This window comes from Pteropus medius, unplaced genomic scaffold, assembly GCF_902729225.1.
Source record: "Pteropus medius unplaced genomic scaffold, Ma_sr-lr_union100, whole genome shotgun sequence".
Classification (NCBI taxonomy): Eukaryota; Metazoa; Chordata; class Mammalia; order Chiroptera; family Pteropodidae; genus Pteropus; species Pteropus medius.
Genome location: NW_024346667.1, coordinates 28,089,946 through 28,113,616, shown reverse-complemented (window position 1 = coordinate 28,113,616; position 23,671 = coordinate 28,089,946). Strand labels below are relative to the sequence as shown.

The 23,671-nt window shown below is 33.5% G+C and overlaps 1 pseudogene; it reads right to left on the bottom strand.

Moving 5' to 3' along the window:
• Positions 1-13,784: 13,784 nt before the first annotated feature.
• On the bottom strand, positions 13,785-13,903 carry LOC120613531 (uncharacterized; annotated as a pseudogene).
• Between the last annotated feature and the right edge of the window lie 9,768 nt (positions 13,904-23,671).

Sequence of the window (23,671 nt, the reverse complement as noted above, 5' to 3'; positions counted from 1 at the left end):
TCCACCTCTCTGAAGTAAGGAAAATAAATTCTGCCTATGGACACTACTGTCTGTGGCTATGCAGTTGAATCCTACTTGTGATCTTCCCTTTCTATCCATTTGTCTTTTGGATTTCGGACTGAGTCAGTCCCAATAATTGTGTAAGTCAATTTCTTGAAATCAAATAATATATAATCTGTTATTTTTATAAAATGATGGTTTTCTACTGATTCTGCATATTTTTTCTATAAATTGTTTTATAATATATTAAATAAATTATCCTAATATGTTGCTATTTTTTGAGGTGGCTCTAAAACAAATTCAATATATACGTTTAAAATATAATTAATTTATTGCCTGCTACCTAAAATTTTTTTAATCAAAATGCTTACATAGACTCTTAACCTGAAAAAAAATTTTGCCAGTTCGTTATGGTGACATCCACACTTGTCCATACTGTTTTCTTTAATACATCCATCTCCATAAATCTGTCTAACCCATACATGCTAGAATTTGGATATTATGTTAATATGTATTCTACAATTTATGAAAAATCTCTCAAGCCCCCAAGTTTAACAAAAGTGAACTGTACATATACATATCATTAAAATTTCATAAAACATTTAAAATTGATATTTGCCTTTTCATCTACATTAAGTGCTATAATTTTTGCCTTAACATATCAAAATTTGATTGACATTTCCATTTTTTTTCTGCACACAGTATTTTTCTCTTGCTGACTGCTGATCTTAATTATTGGTTTATTCTGATTCACTCTGAATATCTATTTTCATAGCCTCTAACATCTGAGATTTACCACCTATCTTTATGGTGTGTTCTCCTGCTTCTGGGGTGAAAATAATTATTATGTCTTTGGAAAGACATAATAAAATAATAATTATGTCTTTGGAAGCCTAAACATTCAATTCCACCTATTCACACATTCCAAAAATAGTTTAGTTAGTTAACAGCTAGAGTGGGAAAGTAAAGTTACTAAAGAACTGTTAATGTTTATTTGTTTTGTGTGTGGCTTCCTTGTATGTACAGGCTGTGGTAGTTTGAAAGTCAAATATATAAGCCTAAGAAACAGTAAGAAGAAGGCAATGAAACCTAAAGCTCACTCTCAACATGTCTTTTAACTAAGCACAGCTAACAGAAAATGATATTAATGCCTCTGCATCTCTCTGCTTTTTCCAAATGGGAATTCCAAGAAAAACATTATATTACAGTATTCTTGGTTATGTATATATTGCTTTAATTTAATTTCTTTTTCCTTTCAGTTTGCTATTTTTTTTTTTTTTTGCTAATGAGTTATATGAGTTTCTTTAATATATTTTGGATATTAACACCTTATCAGATGTATGATTTGCAAGTATTTTCTCCTATCTTGTAGGTTGCCTTTTCATTTTGTTGATGATTTCTTTTGTTGTGCAGAAGATATTTAGTTTGACGTAGTCTCGCTTGTTTCTTTTTGATTGAGTTGCTTGTGCGTTAGGTGCCATGTCGAAAAAATCATTGACAAGGCCCATGTCAAGGAAATTTTCTCCTATGTTTTCTTCTAGAAGTTTATGGTTTAAGGTCTTACACTGAAATCTTCAATTCATTTCAAGTTAATTTTTGTGCGTGATGTACAATTGGGGTCTAGTTTTATATTGTTACATGTAAATATCTAATTTTCCCAGCACTATTTATTGAAAAGACTATCTTTTCTCCAGTGAGTATTCTTGGTGTCTTGATTAAAGATTAGTTGACTCTAATCCATGAGTTTATTTCTGGACTCTCAATTCTGTTCCACTGATCAATGTGCCTGTTTTTACCTGAATACCATACTGCTTTGATTATTATAGCTTTGAAATATAGTTTGAAATCTGGAAGTATGATTCCTCCCACTTGTTCTTGTTTCTCAGAATTGCTCTGGCTATTCGAGGTCTTTTGTGGCTCCATATAAATTTTAGGATTGTTTTTAGTGTTTCTGTGAAAAAAAAATGCCATTGGAATCTTGATAAGGATTGCTTTGAATCTATAGGTGGCTTTTGGTAGTATGAATATTTTAACAGTATTCTTTCAATTCATGAAAATGGTACCATTTCAATTTATTTGTATCTTTCTCATTTTTTTTTCACTGTCTTATAGTTTTCTGTGTACAGGTCTTTTAGCTCCTTGCTTAAATTTATTCTTAAGTATTATTGATTTTATTGTAAAGCATTTTTAAAAATTTCTTTATCAGATAATTTGTTGTTAATATATAGAAACTGAATTTTTGTATGTTAATTTTGTGTGTTACAACTTTACTGAAATTGTTCATTAGATCTAACACATTTTTGATGGCATTTAGAATTTTCTCTATTTAAATCACATCATTTGAAAATTGATAGAATTTTGCCTCTTTTACAATTCTGGTACTATCTATCTATCTATCTATCTATCTATCTATCTATCTATCTATCTATCCTCTATCTATCATCCATCAAATTAATCCAAAAGTAAATATTCATCCATCAATCCATCCAAATATCCAAAATAATATATTGTTGCATTTAATTTCATTTATTTCCTAATTGCTCTGACTTGGAATTTTACTACTATATTGAATAGGTGTGTTAACAGTGGGCATCTTTGTTTTGTTCCTCATTTCAGACAAATATATTTCAACTTTTCACCATAGAGTGTAATAACTCTGGGCTTGTCATAAATGTCATTTATTATGTTGAAATAGGATTCCTTCCATACCTAATTTGTTGAGTGTTTTATCATGAATGGATGTTGAATTTTGTCAAATGTTCTTTCAGCATCTGTTGAGATGATTACATATTTTTTTCTTCCATTCCTTGTATCACATTTATCGATTTGTGTATGTTGAACCATTTTTGCGTCTCAGGGATAAATTCCACTTGATTATAGTAAGAAAAAATCCCTTTAAAGTGTTACTAGATTCAGTTTGCTAGGATTATTGAGAATTTTTGTGTTTATGCTTATCAGGGATATTGGCCTGTAGTTTTCTTATAGTGCCCTGTTCTGACTTTGGTATCCAAGTATTTATCAATTTTTCTACGGCATCCAGTCTGTTGGCCGATAGTCATTCCTTGTAGCCTCTTACGATCCTTCACATTTTTGTAGCATCGATTATAATGTCTCCTCTTACATGTATCATTTATAGATTTGGATCCTCTTCTTTTTTTCTTTGGTTAGTCTAGCTAATGATTTGTCAGTTTCATTTATCTTTTCAAAGAACAAACTCTTAATTTTGTTAATCTTTTCTATTGTATTCATGTTCTATATTTCATTTGTTTCTGCTCTATATTATTTTCTTTTGTTAAATTGAGGTTTAATTTGTTCTTTTTCTACTTTTTGAGGTATAAAGCAAAGTTGTTTATGATCTTTCCATTTTTTGATATTTATTACTGTGAACTTCCTGTTAGAATTGCATTTGCTATATCCCATAAGTTTTGGTATGTTGTGTTTCCATATTCATTTAACTCAAGATACCTTTTTATTCTACTTTTAGTTTTTCATTTGATCCAGTATTTAAAAGTGTTGTTTAACTTCCGAATATTCATGAGTTTTTCAGTTTTTCTCCTGTTTATGATTTCTAGTTTCATACCATTGTGGCCAGAGAAGATACTTGGTATAATTTCAGTGTTTTAAATTTACTAAGACTTGTTTTGTGGTCTAATTTATCAACTATCCTAGAATATGTTCCATGTGGCCTTGTAAAGAATGTGTATTCCAGTTTTATTGGATAGAATGTTCTGTATATGTCTATTGGGTTATTTTCAACTACACTGTTATTCAAATCTTCTGTTTCTTCATTGATTGTCTGGATGATCTATCAGTTGTTGAGTTGGGGTATTAAAGTTCCCTGCTGTTGTTATTGTATTGCTATTTCTCCTTTTATTTCTGCCAATATTTGCATTATATGTTATGTTTATGTGCTCCAGTGTTGGTTATATAAATATTTACAACTGTTAAATGTTTCTAAAAGATCGACCCCTTTATCATTATATAATGAGCTTCCTTGTCCCTTTTTACCATTATTGCTTTAAAGTCTCTTTTGACTGACCCGCCCCGCCCCCCACACACACATTTTATTACCCTTTGCTTGAAATGCCTTTTTTCGTCCTTTCACTCTTAGTCTGTATGTGTCATTATAGATAAAGTGAGTCTCTTGTAGGCATCATATCTTTGAATCTTTTTTTTTTTTTTTTTTCATCCAGTCAGTCATTCTATATCTTTTGGTATGAGAATCTAATCCAATTACATTTAAGATAATTATTGATAGGTGAGGGCTTATTATTGCCATTTTGTTAATTGTTTTCTATTTTGTAGATCCATTATCCCTTGCTGCTTATTCTTCTGTCTTCTTTTGCAATTCAATGACCTTTTGTATCAGTATGCTTTGAATTCTTTATCATGATCCTTTGTGGTTACTATGAGGCTTACATATCTTATAACACTCTTTTAAAGTCACAACAGTTTAACTTCAATAAGATTTCTAAACTTTATACTTATCCCCCTCTCATTTTAGGTTATTGATGTTACAATCTACATATTTTCTTATTGTGCATCCAATATCAGTGTATTATAGCTATTGTTATTTTTGTTTTTAACTTTTAAACTAGAATTATAAGTGAATTATGTTCTACCGCTACCATATTAGAAGAATCTGAATTTGACTATATATTGACCAGTGGGTTTTATCCTACCTTCACATGTTTTCACCATGTTATTAGTGTCCTTTTGCTTCCACCCAAAGGATTCTCTTTGGCATTATATGTAAGGCAGGTCTAGTGGTTATGAACTCCCTCAGCTTTTGTTTTTGGAGGACAGCTTTGATGGATGTAGTACTCTTGGCTGAGAGATATTTTTCTTTAAATAGTTTGAATATGTCATCACATTCTCTCCTGGCCTGAAAAGTTTCTCTGGAAAAAAAATCCACCAGTCGTCTTATGGGGTGTGTGACTTGTCACTCTTTGCTTGTTGCTTTAAAATTCTTTGGCTTTAACTCTTGACAATATAATTTTAATGTGTCTTGTTGTTCCCTGTTTGTTTTCAACCTGTTTAGGGTCTCTTGGATATCATAGATGTGGATGTCCTTTTTTTCTCTCTAGTTTTGGGCAGTTTTCTTCTATTACTACTTTATTTTTTAAATGAAATGTATTAGGATAATATTAGTTAACGACATTATATAAGTTTTAGGTGTTGAATTTTATAGTTTCCCTTTCTCTTCCACTTCCGTGATTTTCTTAATGTGGAAATTATACATATATACATATACATACACACATACATATATAATTTTTTTGATCATGTCTTAAATATTATAGGATTTTTTCACACTTCATATTTTTCCTTTTTGCTCCTCTGGCTGGATAATTTCAAATGTTCCGTTTTTTATGACACTGACTCTTCTGCATGGTTGAGTCTGCTATGGAAACTCTCAGTTGAATTTTTCATTTTAGTCATTGTATGTTTAGTACTTGGAGTTCTGTTTGCTTTTATTGATGGTTTCTATTTTGTTGTTGGACTTCTCCTTTTGTTCATGCATGTTTTCCTTATTTTGTTTAGTTAATTCTGAATAATCTGACAGTTCAAAGATCTCCATTTCTTTAGGATCACTTACTGGAGATTTATTAGTGTCCTTTGATGGTATCGTGTTTACCTGACTTTTCATGACCATCAACTACTTATGTTGGTACCTGTGCATTTGAGTAAGTAGTCACCTCTTCTAGACTTTATAGGTTTGCTTTGGCAGAGATAGTTTTTCACCAGGGTGCTAACCTTGGGGTTCTGGATATGTCAGCTGGTAATGTCTTTGGGCAGGTGGAGCTTGCTGTCAGGGTATGTTTTAGGGTCAGACCCCGTTCAGATTGTGCGGTTGGGGGGAGGGTGCCATTGGCTGAGAACAGTTGTATAAAACCACTGGCTTGGTTTCCTGACCAATAAAGAGTGCCTGTTTTTTCTGCCTATGTTTTTCAGATGTTTGGGAATGGGTACTATACTCAGAAGTAGACTATGAATTAGTTTCACTTCCTTAGGGCAGCAGAATGGGCCCCAAAGCCAGCATGGTTTGTCATTTGGGTACCTGAGTCAGGCAGGACTGTGCACTGAATTCCCTGGCCACTAGTTTTTGCTCTGCCTGAGTGGACCTGCAGAACTAGCTCTACAGCCAGAAAGCTTTTTTTAGGGTCTTGACTCAGGCAGAATCGTGCCCTATGTTCTCTGGCCAGATGGGGCCACTTGCTTTGCCCTGTAGACCATCAGCAATGCCTGCCAGGCTCTCTGCTTGAGTGCTGAAGGGCAAGCAGCTTTTCAGGTGTTCAAGCCTGGCTTCCTGTTTGGTTGTGTCCAGGAGCTATATTTAGCAATGGGTGTGTTATGACTTAGCTCCTCTGCCTGGGCTAACCCACAGAATTCCCTGGACAAAATTCTGGTTGGGACTTTTATGTGGGTGCTGCAGGAAGGATCTCAGTCTGTCAAGAGTGAGGCACTGATTGATGCCAGCACCTCCCGCCTTTTCTCTCCCAATCCAATTTTTACTGGTCAAGCACTGCAGACTCCCCTGCAATTCCTGTAAAGTGAGACTGAATTGGGCCTCCCAAGAAGTGAACCCCACAGAGCCCTCTGCGTGCAGTGCTGCCCTGGCCTGCGGGAGGGGCAATGTGGTAAGAGTGTAGCTGCTCCTGGTAGCCTTCTAATGCAGTCCGTCTGGGTTTCCGCGGTGCAGGGGATGCTTCAGCCTCACCCCTGTGTGGGTTCTCACAGTGGTGTCTTGTCCATGAATAGTTGTTAGTTGTTGTTCTCATGAGGGGGACCAAAGTTGGTAGTGACCTAGGTTGCCATCTTGTGATGACGCTTTCTGTCTTGCTTTCATTTTAATATGAGCTATGGCAAAGTATTATGATATTCATATTGGACAGTCAATTTCCTGATAAAAACATATAATTTTGACATTATGATATCTTTGGTAGCTTAAAATAAAGGTAAAATCTGTTAAGAATCTTAAAGTAATTGCTAATGAAAAATACATATTTATTAAATGAAAGGTTAACTGAAATATAAATTATAACTTTTCTTAAAAGTAGTCCTTTTGTAGTTTTTGTTTCAAAGTTTAATTTGATAACCAATTAATTTTTAATTTCTCTGCTGACTAGTTCTCAATCAAACCCATCTTGACTAATCCTTAATACTCTCGGGCAACTTTTTTCATTTTTCTAGGCCATGTACTGCCCACAATTAGAAAAGCATAAATACCAGATTAGTGATCTAAAACTAAAATATTTAACAGAAACTCATCAGGTGTTCCACAAATATTTTATTTGCATTTCAAATCAAATCAAACTATATCAATTAATACTTAAATAAGTTAATAGAACAATTGGAGACATACTTATATTAACCTATTGGTTAAACCTCAAAATAAAGCCATTTAGTGCATATGTTTAACAGTCTTATAACTGTGTCCTTGATTTTGAAGATAGGGATTTGGAGTTTGTCTTTTTAAAAATTTAGGCCTGCAAATTTACTTAGTGAAAATTGCACAAGCATGTACGCTGATGAAAGCACACGTGCAACAATCATGTAAATTCTAGGCAAATGCATAGAAAAGGTATGTTCTTGCCGTCATCAAAGCAATTTATGCAGTTGCAAAATAGCATGTTATCAAATGACTGTATCATGTAGTAGTTTTAGTACTAAAATATAAACATTCTCACCTAATTTTTTTGTACTTTTTAAATTTAAGTGTAGTTAATATACAATATTATATTAGTTATATTAGTTTTAGGTGTACAATAGAGTGATTCAACATTTTTATACCTTACAAAGTGATCAACTCACTAATTTATTAATCACTGATTGCCAAGCAAACTTATCACAATATTATTGACTATCTTCCTTCAACTTTTTAACCCATTCCTACCCCTCTCTCTGGAAATCATCCCTTTGGTCTCTGTTTCTATGAGTGTGTTCTTTGGTTTTGTTTTGTTAGATTTAATATATATGGGAAACCATATAGCATTTGTCTTTCTCCAATTTCTTTAATTAGCATAATACCCTCTAGGTCAATCCATGTCGTCATAAATGGTAAGGCTTCATTCTTTTTATTGCTGCATAATATTCCAGTGTGTCTTTATCAAGATAATTATATGATTATTATCCTTGGTTTTGTTAATGTGATGAATCATATTGTCTTATGACATTGAACAACCCTTGCTTCCCTGGTATAAATTCCTTAATTATGGTATATAATCATTTTACTGTACTGTTGAATTCCGTTAGCATTTTGTTAAGATTTTTGACATCTACGTTCATTAGGAATATTGGCCTGTAATTCTCTTTTTCGTAATGTCTGTCTGGCTTTGGTATCAGGATAATACTGACTTTGTAGAATGAGTTTGGTAGCATTCCTTTCTCCTCAATTTTTTGAAATAGTTTGAGATGGATTGGTACTAATTCTTCTTTAGATGTTAGGTAGAATTCACTTGTGAAGCTATCTGGTTCTGGGCTTGCTTTGTTGGGAGTTTTTTGATTACTGCTTTAATTTCATTGCTACTAATTGGTCTATTTAAATTTGCTTTCTTCCTTGCTTAGCCTTGGAAGGTTGTGTATTTCTAGAAGTTTTTCTTCTAGATTGTCCAACTTGTTGGGATATAATTGTTCATAGTATTCTTTAATCATCTTTGTATTTCTGTGGTGTCAGTTATAATTCTTTCATTTTTTATTATATTTGGGTTTTTTTTTTTTAGGAATCTTGCTAGAGGCTCGTTGGTTATATTTATCCTTTCAAAGAGCCAGCTCTTATTTTTACTACCATTTTCTATGTCATTTATTTTCACTGATTTTTCTTCTATGCTTTTTTCAGTTCCTTTAGGTGTAAATCTATATTGTTTATTTGGGATTTTTGCTGCCTCTTGAGGTAGGCTTGTAGAGCTATAAACTTTCCTCTTTTAACTGATTTTGCTCCATGGCATAAATTAAGATTGTGTTTCATTTTAATTTGTCTCAAAGTAGTTTTTGATTTTTTCTTTAATCTATTATTAGTTGTTTAGAAGCATATTATTTAATCTACACAGATTTCTGTGTGCATTTTTTTGTTTTTCAATTTTCTTCCTGTCGATATCTAGTTTCAGGCCATTGTGGTCAGAAAATATGCTTGATATAATTTTAGTCTTCTTGAATTTATTGAGGCTTGTTTTGTGGGCTACGATGTGATCTATTCTGGAAAATGTGCACTTGAGAAAAATGTGTAATCTGCTCTGCAGTTTAGGGTGAAATGCTCTATAAATGTCAAACTGGCCTAATGTGGCTTTTAAGCCATTATTTGCTATTAATTTTCTGTCTAGATGATGTATTCATTGAGATCAATGGAGTATTAAAGTCCCCGGCTATTGTAGTATTACTGTTAATTTCTGCCTTTGTCTATTAATATTTGCTTTAAATACTTAGGTGCTCCTATGTTGAGTGTGTAGATATTTACAATTATGATAGCCTCTTCTTGGATTGACCCCTTTAAAATTATGTAGTGTCTTTCTGTGTCTCTTTTTATGTAAAAAGTAGACTTCTCAGTTTTAAAGTCTACTTTGTCCAGCTCTCTTGTTGTTCTAATTGCATGGAATATCTTTTTCCATTCCTTCACTTTTAGTCTGTGTGTTTGAATCTAAGCTGAGTGTCTTATGAGCAGCATGTAGATGGGTGATTTTTTTTTCAAGCCATTCTGCTACCCTATGGCTTTTGATTGCAACATTTAGTCCATTTACATTTAGAGTAATTATTGATAGGTATATGCTTATTACCATTTTGCTAATTATATTTTAGTTGTTTTTGTTGTTCTCTGCTCCTTTTCCTCTTGATCTCTTTCCTTTTAATTTGTTGGTTTTCTTAAGCATTTTGATTGATTCCTTTATGTTTTGTATGTTTTTGGTTTATGGTTCCCCTGAGGTTCATCTATATCTATTGAAGTTTATTTTAAGCTGATAGGCATTTACATTTGATCACATTCTAAAAGCACTTCGTTTTTACTGCCCCCTGCCCCCCACTATCACCATAGCTTTTGTGAATAAGGCAGTGCCCTACCATCACCATATCTTCTTTGGAGGGTCAGTCCTGTGTGCCAGTTCTTCAGCATTTTGCTAGCTCTGCATTCTCTCCAGGCAAAGGAGCCCCGTGTATACATACAGCCTGCTGGATGCAATGAAGCAGCACCCTGCTGTACCCACTGGATCAACCTCCAGCCCGAGGGGCCCTTTGCATACACACTATCGTGCCCTCCTGTTTCTCCTGGATCTAGCTCCAGCAGGGGTGGCTAGGGACACACTATGGTGTGCTGCAGGTTGGCCAGAGAGCCTGGGAAATGCATGCAATGATGCTTACCAGTTCCTCTGGTTCTGGGTTGTTCCTTGACTTTCTCTATGTGGTTTTTCTTTCTCTCCTTCTTGTCATGCAGAAGCTGTTCAACTGGCACACAGTTGTCTCTAGGAGGAATTGCTCCAAGTATAGGTGCACATTTGATATGTTCTTGGGAGTGAGAGAGCTCCACCCATGGACTATCTTGGACTCTCCTCCTCACCTAACTTTCTATTGTAAATAGAAGTCATTATTTGAAAGCTAGGAATTTTACTATAGAAGAAAGATAGATTAGTATATTTTCCATCAAAGTTCCAAAGTCATTGAAGTGTATTTTAAAATTTCATAGACAACTGGGAAGGAAATAGAAAGATAAAAAAAGGGAGACAGTAATAGGTAAACAAGTTATTTGTAACTGTTTATTCATAAGATTTTTTTCCCTGCACTATGCAATAAAAGAAAATGCAAAATAAATCAGTTGCTGAGGCTGACATCAGACAAGTGTAGTTATTTATGAAGTTTTAGTTTAGAAAATTACTGCCTCAAGACTTGTTTGTCTCCTAATCTGTTGGATATTTGCTCAAGAGCTACGTATGCAAGGGATGATTACTGAGTAGGGTTAAAAACAACAACTGGGAACACATTTAATAACTTATGAATTTGAGAGTATTTCTGAAAGAAAAGCTAAATTTAAGCCAAACTGCTTAAATGGTTTTATAGTCATGTGTCCTGGAAACTCTGGAGCAGGGTGTAAAGTGAACCATCAACATGGAAAGCGATGGACAACTGATTTCACACGCTCCTGGAATCAGTCCTGTATGTTTTGCCCAAGTGTCTTCATAGCATTGGAGTGCAAAGTGAAATTGGTGGCACTGATTCTTAGTTATAAGATCAGTGTCGCTGCTTACTAGTGAAAGAGTATCCGATCAATATCTCAGATTCCTATCAATTAGCTTGATAATTTTTCCTTAACTGGGGTTAGTAAATATGGAAGGTGAATATGAAATAATAGGAGTTGGGCAAAAGAAATTCTTTCTTCATTCCGACACACAACAAAAATTTCGAATTTTTGAGGGCATCAAAAAAGCCTCACTCTTATTGATTTTTTAAATTGAATTTTTACTAAAATAATTCATTTATAGTTATAGATAGTATTAAAATGCTTATAAATACCAAACCAACATCTTTTTCACTGTTCTCTACAAAAAATTCTACTCTTCGGACACTGTTATTTTCAATTGTTACCTTTTTTGTCATGGTATTTACTTCCATTTTCTAAATACTTGCTAATACTGATAAGTTTTACATGTTATCACATGACTTTTTACTGGGAGGGATTGGGGTTTTAGCCCACTTATACCACAGCAACTATTTGACATATATTTTCCCATTATCAAAAATATAGGGCATATACAGTATTTGGTTGAAGTCAATATTCAGTATTCGCATTGTCAAATCTATGTCAATATTATTTTCAGCTGATCATAATGCATTTCATAATTAAATTTGCTTTCTACAACATATTTTTCTCTCTTCAGTTAATAGTTGTCCTTAAAAAAATATTTTTGAGTTTGTATACATTTATCACTCATTTGCTCCTGAACTCTTAGACCATAAATCTCTTCTAATTATGAAAATCAGTTTTGTTTTTGTCCTGGTGCCATGTGTCTTAGGAATGCTGTATTCTCCTGCTGTTAAGTATTCTTATTGGTCTCGGATGGCCTGGGAATTTCCTTTTTACTCTCTTTCACCATATCTGTTACCTGAACACTTATTTCCCATGTTCTTGGACTATTTCTCCATTTTAATGGAACACTTTCTGCAGTTGCTTCTTAAAAACAGGTGCCAAGGAAGGACATTTTATCACGTCCAAAATGTCTTCACTCCTGATTAGATTTAATAAGTGTTTGCCCTAACATGAACTTCTATATTAGAAATCATTTTTTTCTAAGAACTGCTAAGGAACTGCCCTGTTTATAATCTTTGTCATGAGCCCTTAGTGAGGTCCAAGCAGAACTAGTACATTCCTAAGGATTTCCCTACTTGCATGCTAGCCACTCTTTGGCTATTAGAAATTTATTACATTTTTTCCTGAATTCTTCCTTTAGTTTTTACGGTGGCCACGTCCTCTTTCCCCATCATGTGTGAGCCAGAATTCACATCTCATCTCATCTCATCTTGAGGTTCCCTGACATTCCCTAGATTTTAGAATACTTGGCCGTCCTGACATATCTGCTCTCTGAGGGATTCACAAAAAGTTTTAATTTTCAAAATTATTTTTTCTTGTTTTTAGAGTGAGTAATATGCTCTTTCCAGCTTTCTACACTCTAAGCACAATTGAGAAGCATTATTTTTAATTTTTGAAATTTATATTTTGAGACTAATAAAATAAATTCCTGTTAATACAAATTTTTGGAATTTCGATCCCATTTGTAGGCTATACTAGTGTGTGTTTCAAAAAATATAAGTGGGTGGAATATCATTTGAATAGATACTTAGAATAATAGGCATTAACTAAATTTTAAACTAAGGCATGTTAAATATATCTAAAGACTTTTAAAGATTATTGTAGTGCTACTCAAAATTGGGCCATGCAAATTTAGATCCAGTGTCTATTAATCTTTTATATTTCTGGGTATTTTATTTTCCCAAAAGCATTGTTATTCTAGAAATTTACCACAGGGGCATTTGGGGAGGGAAGCTATCCCCAAGTACAAACTTGTGAGAGTGCTATAAGATCTTTGCTCAGAGGAATGTGGCTTGCCAGTGAAACAAGGGTACCCTCAAATCAACTCTGCTGTGAATGGGCTTGGATCTGAAAAAATGAGTGAGAGCTCTCTAATCTCCATTGTGGTTACTCATGGCAGGTTTCAGGTCATCTGAACTGAAGTATGTCCTGTTATAGGGACTGAGAACTTTTCAGTAGTTAGCCCATGAATTTCTTTAAATTATTGGTTATCCCCAGATGCCTTTAAACCTAAACATTCTCATGATGACTTTTTCTGCTATTTATAGTACAATTTTTATTTAACTAAAATTTATATATATATCAAAAACACATGTTATACTAGATATTTTCAGATAGGACAAAGCATGTTTTGGGGGTAGATGAGGAGCGCTTAGGAGTTAAAAACCAGGCATGTTATTGTCAGTGCACTACGTAGAAGAATATCTATTTCTGTGCAGAAAGGTGAGGTGATGATTTATGAAACATTTCCTTACTTGGGAGATTCTGATGTTAGGAAAACAGTTGTAAAAGTACTTCAGTTTACATAAAGGACCAATAGTCTAGTGTCATAGTCACATTACAAATAATTACTTCTTTTGCTTTTTGTTTAAATTGTATATATTACTCTTTGCTCTTTTTTTTTTTCCTAAGGTGAGGCAACTCTTGATTGACCTCACAGATTGCAAGGACCTCGTCAGTTTACAATCCCTTATTTTCTAATTTTTTAAATTTTTGACGCCTACGGCACCTAGTCTTCCTAGGTGGTCCTTCATCCAAGTACTAACCAGGCCCGACCCTGCTTAGCTTCTGAGATCAGATGGGATCGGGCTTGTTCAGGGTGGCATGGCCATAGATTATTCTCCCCTCTTAAAACACAACTTTTTCCTATGCCGAATCAACTCAATAAGAACACAAAATCAGAAAGAGCGAAGACCCAATTTTAGCATACCGATAGTAAAAATATCTGAGGCTAAAAAGCAGAACTAACTTTAGGAGGAAACGATGGCCAAATTACTAACAACATGAAAATAAAATGTGTTTGTAACTGTGCAAGCCTTGTGAATATAGTATAGACAACTAATTGCTCTTCGTTACTTTGAATACCTTATTTCCATGGCAACCTCTGGATCATAATACACATGGTTCTTTAAAGTGTTCAAAAATATCCTTGTAGACAAACTCGAACCCCCACTATTTTAAAATCCCAGGAGTCAGAAATGTGTTACAGCAAACTATCACAGTTTAAAATTACAATTAGCTAATGTTTATAAATATTTAGTATCTAATGAAAATAAACTTTTTTTTAGAAAAACATATGCAGACATTTATATTTAGTAGCTTTTCATTTTAGCATGTTTCATGACACTAAGCTTAATATACATGACAGATTGTGTAATTATAATAACTAAATGCTTCTACAAATGGAATGGTAGAAACAGCAATAGTAACTCATGCAGCCATGTATCAACATTGGATCTTATTTTTTCTATGAAATTAGGAGTCGTTCCAGCAATTTATCTTTAATGTATTTTACCCCTATTTATGCTGTCAATGTCAGCAAATCATTAAACCCTTCCTAAGTTGGTTACATTATATGTAAAATGAAGGAACAATGTGAGCAAATGTTCCAGTACATTTTATAAATTTAGTTGTATTCATCCAGATTGTAGAGAAGGTTCTGAATACTCAAATGGCCAATAACATTTTCCTGTCTACAAAACCTTAAATGAAGTGAAGAAAAACAATATTCTTGTATTAAATAAATGAATCCAAAGCAATAAGTGGCTGTATCTATCAGAAATGCTGAAAATATTTTTGTGGTCATAATTTGGTCCTTTCCTCACTTTAATATATTGACCACATCAATCAGTTACTATGTACCAGCTGCAAAATAGAAATGTAAATTGTAGCATTTAGTATCATACGGGAAATGCTCAGGATACAGTAATAGATATTTTAAGAAATTGAATGTAGGGATCTATTTTCTTAAGGGTACATATTATTTTTAAAGTTATTTTCAAGGTTACATATTTTAAGTTATATAGACCAGAAAGCAATCTAATGTCTATGACTTATTGCATGATTAAAATATTGTTGTACAGCTATATGACAGAATATCAGGTTACCAGAATGATAGTGGGAATATGATAGAAAAGAAAGTGCCAGGAATCTGTTTCTCCATCTAGAAAATAATTATATGGCACAAAATGAAGTGACTATTTTGAAATAGTGGACTCTATTTGAAAGTTTTTAGTGTCCAGGGGGAAGCCTGACTGGTAAACTACAGTTAATATTGGCGGGTTTTGGGCTTCAACATGGTAATGGCTACCCATCCCATGCCTTAAGCCTTGTGCCTGGCAGCTATGGGGATGGCAGCCTGTTTGTGGCATGGCTTGTTGGAGTCGGAGTGGCCAATTATGACCTTGTCCTCCAGATATCGTGTTTATGTGTTGATTACTAAGAGTGGCTTCTCATTATCAAGGTGCAGAGGCTGGAAATCATTGTTTCATTCCATTATGTAAAGAGGCCACCAAGATATTTAAAGGAGCCACATCTGGGCTTTTCTGTACATTCAAAACAAGATAGTATACAAGAGAACTTAGCTATTGCACAAGCCCAAGGAGTGAAGTAGGCACAGCAAAGACCTGAGAAGATATAAGCTTTCACCTCAGGCCGATTATGAGCAGAAAATTACTCTACAACAATCAAACAGCAAAACCTGTGGAAGGGCAATCATCTTATTTTCTGAGTTACCACATTATACGATTCAAACTAATTTTTCAACAATAATAAAAAATCAAGGCATACAAGGAAATGGCAAAGTATGAATTAAATGGACAAAGCCTTCAAAACAACTGTTTAAAATACTCAAAGATCTTAAGACATCATAGGAAAATGATGTATGAAGAAAACAAGAATATCAATAAAGAGATGATTATAAAAAGGAACTGAAAGAAATTCTGAGGCTTAAAAGTAGAATAGCTGAATTAAAAATGCACAAGAAGAGTTCAAAAACAAATCTGACACAAAGAAGGGGTCAGCAAACTTGAAGATGGCACATTTGTAATTATTGAGTTAGAAAATAGAGAAGAAATGAAAATAAGCAGGGCCTCAAGGATCTGTGGGACATCCTAAAAGAGATGAACATATGTACTGTGAGAATTCCAGAAGAAAGGAAAAGAAAAATATATTTGAAGAAAATTTAATGAAATTCAATGAGTTACGAGTCCCAAAAAGACATAATCAAAGTCTTTCAAAGACAGAGAATCTTGAAAGCAGCGAGGAAAAGGTGACTCATCATATACAAAAGATCCTTAATAAGTTTATAAGTTAATTTCCCATCAGAAACATTGGAAGTCAAAAGGCAGTGGGTTGATATTTAAAATGGTGAAAGAAAATAAATTGTCAAATGACATTTCCTTGTTCAGCAAAACTGTCCTTCAAAAAAATGGAGATATTAAGACAGCCAGAAATAAAGAAAAGCTGAGGGAGTTTATTACAACTAGATATGCTTTGAAAGAAATATCAAAAAGGAGTCTCTCGGGTTTATGTAAAGAAAATTAGATAGTAATTGTAAGCCATACAAAGAATTAAAAATCTCCATTAAAGATAAATACATGAACAATGATAAAAGTATTATTGTCATTTTCATATGTAATTCTTTTTTATTTCTACGTGATTTAAAAGACATTATGAATCTATGTTAGAGTGAACACAGTGTGTAAAGATGTACTGTGTGACATCAGTAACAGAAGTGAGAATAAAGCTGTATAGAGTTTGTTTTTTTCATGCTATAGAAGTTGATATAAATTCAGATAGGATTGTTTTAATATTAGAATGTTAATTTTAATCCCCATAGTAACCACAAAGTATCTAAAGAATATACACAATAGAAAATAGAAGGGAATCAAAATGATTTACTACAAAGAAATCAAATAAAATCAAAGGCAGCACTAATGGAGGAAATGAGGGATGACAACACTATAAGGCATAATAACAAAAAATATCAAAATGGAAAAACGACGTAGATGATAGAAGCCTCACTCATCCTCTCTTGCGACCACATCAAAGTCGAGATGGAAATGGAACAAATGGCAAGTAGAGTTGCCTGGGGGTCTAGATAAACAGAAGCCCTACAACTAGGGAGAGAAATCACCCTATAAGGTTTGAAGGTAGGAGGGGTGAATATTTGAGGCTGCCTGGTCCCAAGTGGCTAAGTGGGACAGAGGCAGTGGCAGTTGCAGACACCTCTTAAAGGGGCCGTGTCTGCAACCGGACTTTCGAGGGGCCAGACCTGATTGTTCTGAGCACCAGCACCAGGTCGGCTGCTCGAGGGTCACCAGGGACTTACAAGAGAACACTGAGTTGTCAGAGTGAGGGCCGGAGGTGACGTTTTCTCCTGGGTAGAAGTGCTGGTGTTATCCATTGCTCCTCTGTTGAGCCCTCCCCTGTCCCAGTGTATGGAGACAGTGCCGCCAAAGCTGAGGTGTCATGAAACTGGATAACAGAGGTCACTCCACCCAGAGGCCTCCCTGAAACTGTCTCCTCCAACTTTCGGCCCCACCAAAACATGCAGTTGTTTCCTTAGGTGAGTCCTGTGCTCCTTGCTGAGCAGCGCCAAGACACACTGCTGACAGCTGATCTTGGTTTCTGGCATGGCTTCTTGAAGCAACTATAAGGACAGCAACTGGGGACTGATTGCTGACTGTTAACAGGTGGCCCTGGAGGGACACAGTCTGGGGCTAAACTTGGCCTGCAGCTGAATCCCTGTCAGGACTGTGCTGCTGGACACCTACTACACAAAGCCACACTAATAAGACCAGAAGAGTAAGGCGATTTGATTAGTACATAGAAACAGACACAGAAAGGGAGCCATAATGGGAAGACAAGGAGCAGAAACCATATGAAAGAACAGAACACAAAGCAAGGAAAAATGGAGTCAAGCAATCTCACAGATGCAGAGTTCAAATCACTGGTTATAGAAATGCTCAAAGAAATTAAGAGTAAATGAACTCACTGAGAACTTTAACAAAGAGATTTAAAAAAACAAAAATGGAAATGAAAATTATAAAAGGGAACCAGTTAGAAATGAAGAACACATGATCTGAGATGAAGAGTAAATTAGAGGAAATCGACAGAGTGGAGAAGAAGCAGATCGAAACACCAATATAGGGGATGGGGCAGCCAAGGACACCCCACCAAAGCGGCAAGAAAAAAGTAACCAAGAGTATAATCATAATTCGAGGAGCCCGTGGGACAAAATTAAGGGTAACAACATTTGTGTTGTAGAAGTTCCTAAAGAGGGAGAACATGTAGTTGAGTTTATATTTGAAAAATGTGAAGGAAATAGACATGCAACCCAGAAAGCTCAGAGTCCCAAGAAAGAGGAACTCAAAGAGGCCTACACCAAGACACATCATAATTAAAATGCCAAAGGTTAAATACAAAGAATCTTAAAAGCAGCAAGAGAAAAGCAATTAGTTACCTACAAGGAAGCTCCCATAAGACTGGAAGCCTATTTCTCAAAATAAACTTTGCAGGACAGAAAGGTTTGGCAGAAAATATTCCAAATGTTGAAAATCCAGGATGTACCACCAAGAATACTTTATCCAGCAAAGCTATCATTTAGAGTCAAAGGACAGATAAAGAGCTTCCCAGACCAAAAAAAAAAAAAGCTAAAGGAATTCATAAACAGTAAGCCAGTATTACAGGAATTGTTGGAGAGACTTAAGAAGAAAAAACATTATCAAAAAATTGAAGAAAGAATGGTAATAACTACATATTTATCAACAAGTACCTCAAATGGAAAAGAATTAAGTGCTCCAAATAAAAGATAGGGAAGCTGAATGGATAAGAAAACAAGACTCCTACATACGCTGCCTACAAGAGACTCACTTCAAATTAAAAAACACACAGACCAAAAATAAAGGGGTGAAAAAAGATCTTTCCTTGATGGACATAGAGGATATTGTGAGAGGATATTGTGAGGAATGAAGTAAGTCAGAAGAGAAAGACAAATACCACGTGATTTCATATACATGTGGAATCTAAAGAACAAAATAACAAGAAAAAAAAAACAAACAGAATATTTTGAGGGCTACTAGATGGGAAGGGATTGGGGGGAGAGTGAAAAAGGGCAAAGAAATTAAGAAGTACAAATGCATAGACACAAAATAGTCATGGAGATATAAAGTAGCATAAGGAAAATAGTCAACAATGTTGTTAAAATATGTAAGGCGGAAGAGGGGTTCCTGATTTAGTGGCGTGACCACTTTATGAGTGATATAGATCTTTAATCACTATGCTGTACAACTGAAAGTAATATATTATTGTATGCCAACTATCATTTTTAAAAACTTCTTGAATTGTACAATATAAATAGGAGCAACTAATTGTCTATTATGCTTCAATAAATCTGGAAAAAATTTTAAAAATAAACTGGACAAAAGAATCCAAATGGCAGAAGTTCCTCCTTATCAGTAATTACTTTCAATGTAAATGCATATACTCTTCAATCAAAAAAAATGAGATCGACAGAATGGCCAAAAAGAAACCATGATCCAATTATAGGCTGCCTACAAGAGATTCAAATCCAAAGACAGAAAGAAGTTGAAAGAGATTTGAGGTGGCTATCCTAATATTATACAAAATAGACTTAAAATCCAAAAATTTTATAAAAGACAAAAGGATATTATATATTAACAAAATTTCTAGTCATTAAAATGATATAACAGTTGTAAACATTTACAGGCCTAATAACAAATCTTCGACATATATGAAACACAAATTGGCAGGAACTGTTATATAATATTTAAAGTCTTCACTTTTTCACTTTACATAATGGATAGATCAATGAGAAGATAAGTAAAGAAACAGAATTTGAACAACACAATTAAGCTTAACAGACATATGCAGAATGTTATATCCAACTGCAGAAGCATACAGGTTCTATTTAAGTTCACATGAGACATTCTCTACAACAGATCATGTATTAGGCCATCAAAATGGTCCAGTGATCTATAATGGTTATAATAGATGTAAAAAGATAGATATCATACAAAGTATCTTCTTGGACTACACAGGGATGAAGTTAGAAACCAACAGGAAATCTGGAAAACTCAAATATATAAAAAACATTTAAATACTTTTAAATCAATGGATCAAAGAAGAAATCAGGAGAAAAATTAGAATATGCTTAGAGATTAATGAAAATGTAAGCATAGTATCCCAAAACTTAGGGGATACACTGAAAGCAGTGTTTAGAGAAAAATTTATAGTTGCATATGCCTATATTAATAAAGATAGGACACAAATAACCTAATTTTATACCATAAGTAACTAGGAAAAGGTCATGATAAAAGCAAAGCTAGCAAGAGTAAGGAAATAATAAAGATTATAATTGAGATAAATAGAGAAATAGAGATAATCAAAGAAATCCTAAGCTAGTTCTTTGAAAAGATCAACAAAATTGAGTAATCTTTAGCTAGTTAGCAATGATAAAATGGAAAAGATGCATCAACCAAAATTAGAAATGAAAATAGAGACATATTACCAACCTTATAGAGATAAATATAAGATAATATTAAGAACTTTTGTATGCCAGGTTAGATAACCTAGAAGAAGTAGAAAAATTCCTTGAGACATGTAAATTACCTAAATGGACTCAAAAAGCAATAGAAAATCTCAACAGACCTATAACAAATAAAGAATATCCTAGACCAAATAGTTTCATCAGTGATTTCTACCATTTGTACAAAATGCTCATTTAAAGTTTTAACTCTTTAAAGAAGAGTTAAAGAGTTAAAGAGTTAAAGAGTTAATGGTTTTAACTCTTTAAAGAAGAGTTAGCACCATTCTTTTTCAATCTCTTCCAAAAACTGAAGAGGTGAGAATACTTAACTTTTTCTATGAGGCCAGCATTATCATGATAATTACGACAGATAAAGCTATCAAAATTAAAGACAGCATCTCCTATAACTATAAATGCAAAAATCTCCAACAAAATATTAGCAAATCAAATCCAAAAGCATAATAAAGGAATTATTTCTGATGACTGAGTGGGATTTGTCCCAGGAATACAAGGGTGGTTCAATATAAAAAATTCCAATCAATGTAATAATACACATTGACAGAAAGAAAGAACACATCCCAGTCAGTGCAGAAAAGGCATCTGACAAAATTCAACCCCCTTTCACTATAAGAACTCTCAGAAAACTAGGACTAGAGGAAAAATGCTTCAGTATGTAATGGATATTGATAAAACATCTATAGCTAATATACTCAATAGTGGAAGAACGAAAGTTTTCCCCTTAAGATCTCAAACAAGTAAATAATTTCTGCTTTCACCACTGCTATTCAATGTCTTGGAAATTCTGGCTAGAGTTATTAGACAAGAAAAAAAAAAGACATCTACATTGGAGAGGAAGAAGTTAAACGATATTTGCAGATGACATAATCCTATATGTAGAAATCTCTAAAATTTCACAAGAAAGGTACTAAAGCTAGTAAACAAAGTCTGTAAAGTTTCAGGCTACAAGATGTATTTCTATACATCAGTAATGAACAATCAAAAAAATAAAAAAATTAGGACCAGAGGCAGGATGTAAACATAAATGACAGTAGGCAAGGGCTCATTTAAAGTTCTCTGATTTATAATGAAGAATAGGTTGATTTAAATGGGTCTGCAGTAACTCCTAAGAGTAACAGTGATATACTAGGCAATGATCAAGCTTTACATTATATAAATTGAAAGCAATAATGATAACATTACCTTACAAAACACACTGAAAATTTCGGAAGGAATCCTAAAGTCATGTAGAAACAATGAAACTTAGAGATGGTGTAATAGAATTTCAAATCCTGTCATCTGTTCTTAGTTTCATTTTGTTTTTGTTTTTGTTTTTTTGTTTTGTTTTGTTTTATACAGGAAGGAGCCTAATATACAATTCTAAACTATGGTCCCGCACCTTACAATACTAAAATCCTGATGGAGAAATATAACACAGCATTTTGTACAAATGGTTTAGAATAAGCAAAAAATATATATCAATAACAAAATAATAAAAACAACAAATTCCAAAGAATTGATATACCAATCCTACTGGAAACTAATTAGTTTAATTACAGATTGCAATAGTGATGGCAATTGTAAAAATCATGAATAAGAATTGATCATTCGATGCTGAGGTATATCTAATAAATGAAAAGCATAAGACCACATTTAACTATGGGTAAAAATAGTGACTGTCAATTAATACTTATGATTTAGAAAATTCTATCTCTATATCTAAGAGTTGAAATATAAAAATGCTTTATATGAGATTGAAATTTAGGATAAGATAGTAATATAATCTTATCACTGATCTGAATGAAATTTGTTCAAAAAGATGTATTATTACCACTAAATAGTTTTTAAATTGGCAGATTATGAAGTTTCAATGTTTGAAATACAGGTTGAGTGTTAGATGATGTATGAGATTGGACCAGAAAGGTTTTGAATACAAATACTACAGAAGAACAGATTAAAAAGACATGTACTAGAGAAACAAGAAATCAGAAATATGTTTAATAATAAAACATTTAAATATCCTAGAGATCAGACCACCCAATAAATATTTCTTGATGGAATAAATGAAGTCTAGATATGACTAAGTGGTGGTGACGGGTCATCATAAAAGGATAGAAAAAAGATCTTAGGAGCCAAAGCTGGGAGAACACAATATTATGGTTAGCCGAAATACATATTTATTTTATATACAAAACATAGAATGTCTTGATAGGACTTTGAGGCTTGGAAAACAAGACCAAAATGCAGAGATATAAGATGTGAGACAAAAATTGATGTGTTTTCCCCAAATGGTAGCTAGGATAAGAAGAGGACTCCCAAGTTAACTTCTCTAATGATGACCAGTTATATCAAGACTGGTATAATAGAAATCTAGGAATACAAATTACACGTTAGGAAAAGGTCAAATAAATATCAATTACAAATAAAGGTGTGAAATTCAGTTGGTAAGCAATGACGAATGATATAACTAAAGAATTACGCAAATAGAATAATATAGTAAGCCAGATTATTTTATTAAAGATAACTTATATGGAAATAAAGATTAGAGCAATACCAGTACACAAAACAACACAACTTTTGTGCATTAATAACATTGCATGGAAATAAAATAGTACTTAGCTAGTGCATAGAAACAATGAAGGCAATGGATACGCAAAATAAAATTTATAACTAGAATACAGGAGATTCTAATTGGACCAAAGTAAGAAGGTAAGCAAATAATGGTTGTGATGTTAAGAAAAACTGTGATATCAGGATTGGAAAAGTTATTTGCCCACCTAGTAATTCCTATGAATAGTAATCTGATGTTGAGGTTTTATTTGTTTGTATGATAGAAATTAAATACTCTTCTAGCTGTAATTGAATTATGTGGGAAATAATTTTATGTATATACTCATGGAGAAACAGTCTGCTGAATGATTATCACTGCTGCATCACTCCCACCACAGATATGGAGTCTAGGATATTGAACAATTTATCTGTTTCTGAAAGGCAATACCTTAAAATGTTGGGACATAATAATTTAACTAAAGAATTTGATATGGAGTATTTTAAAT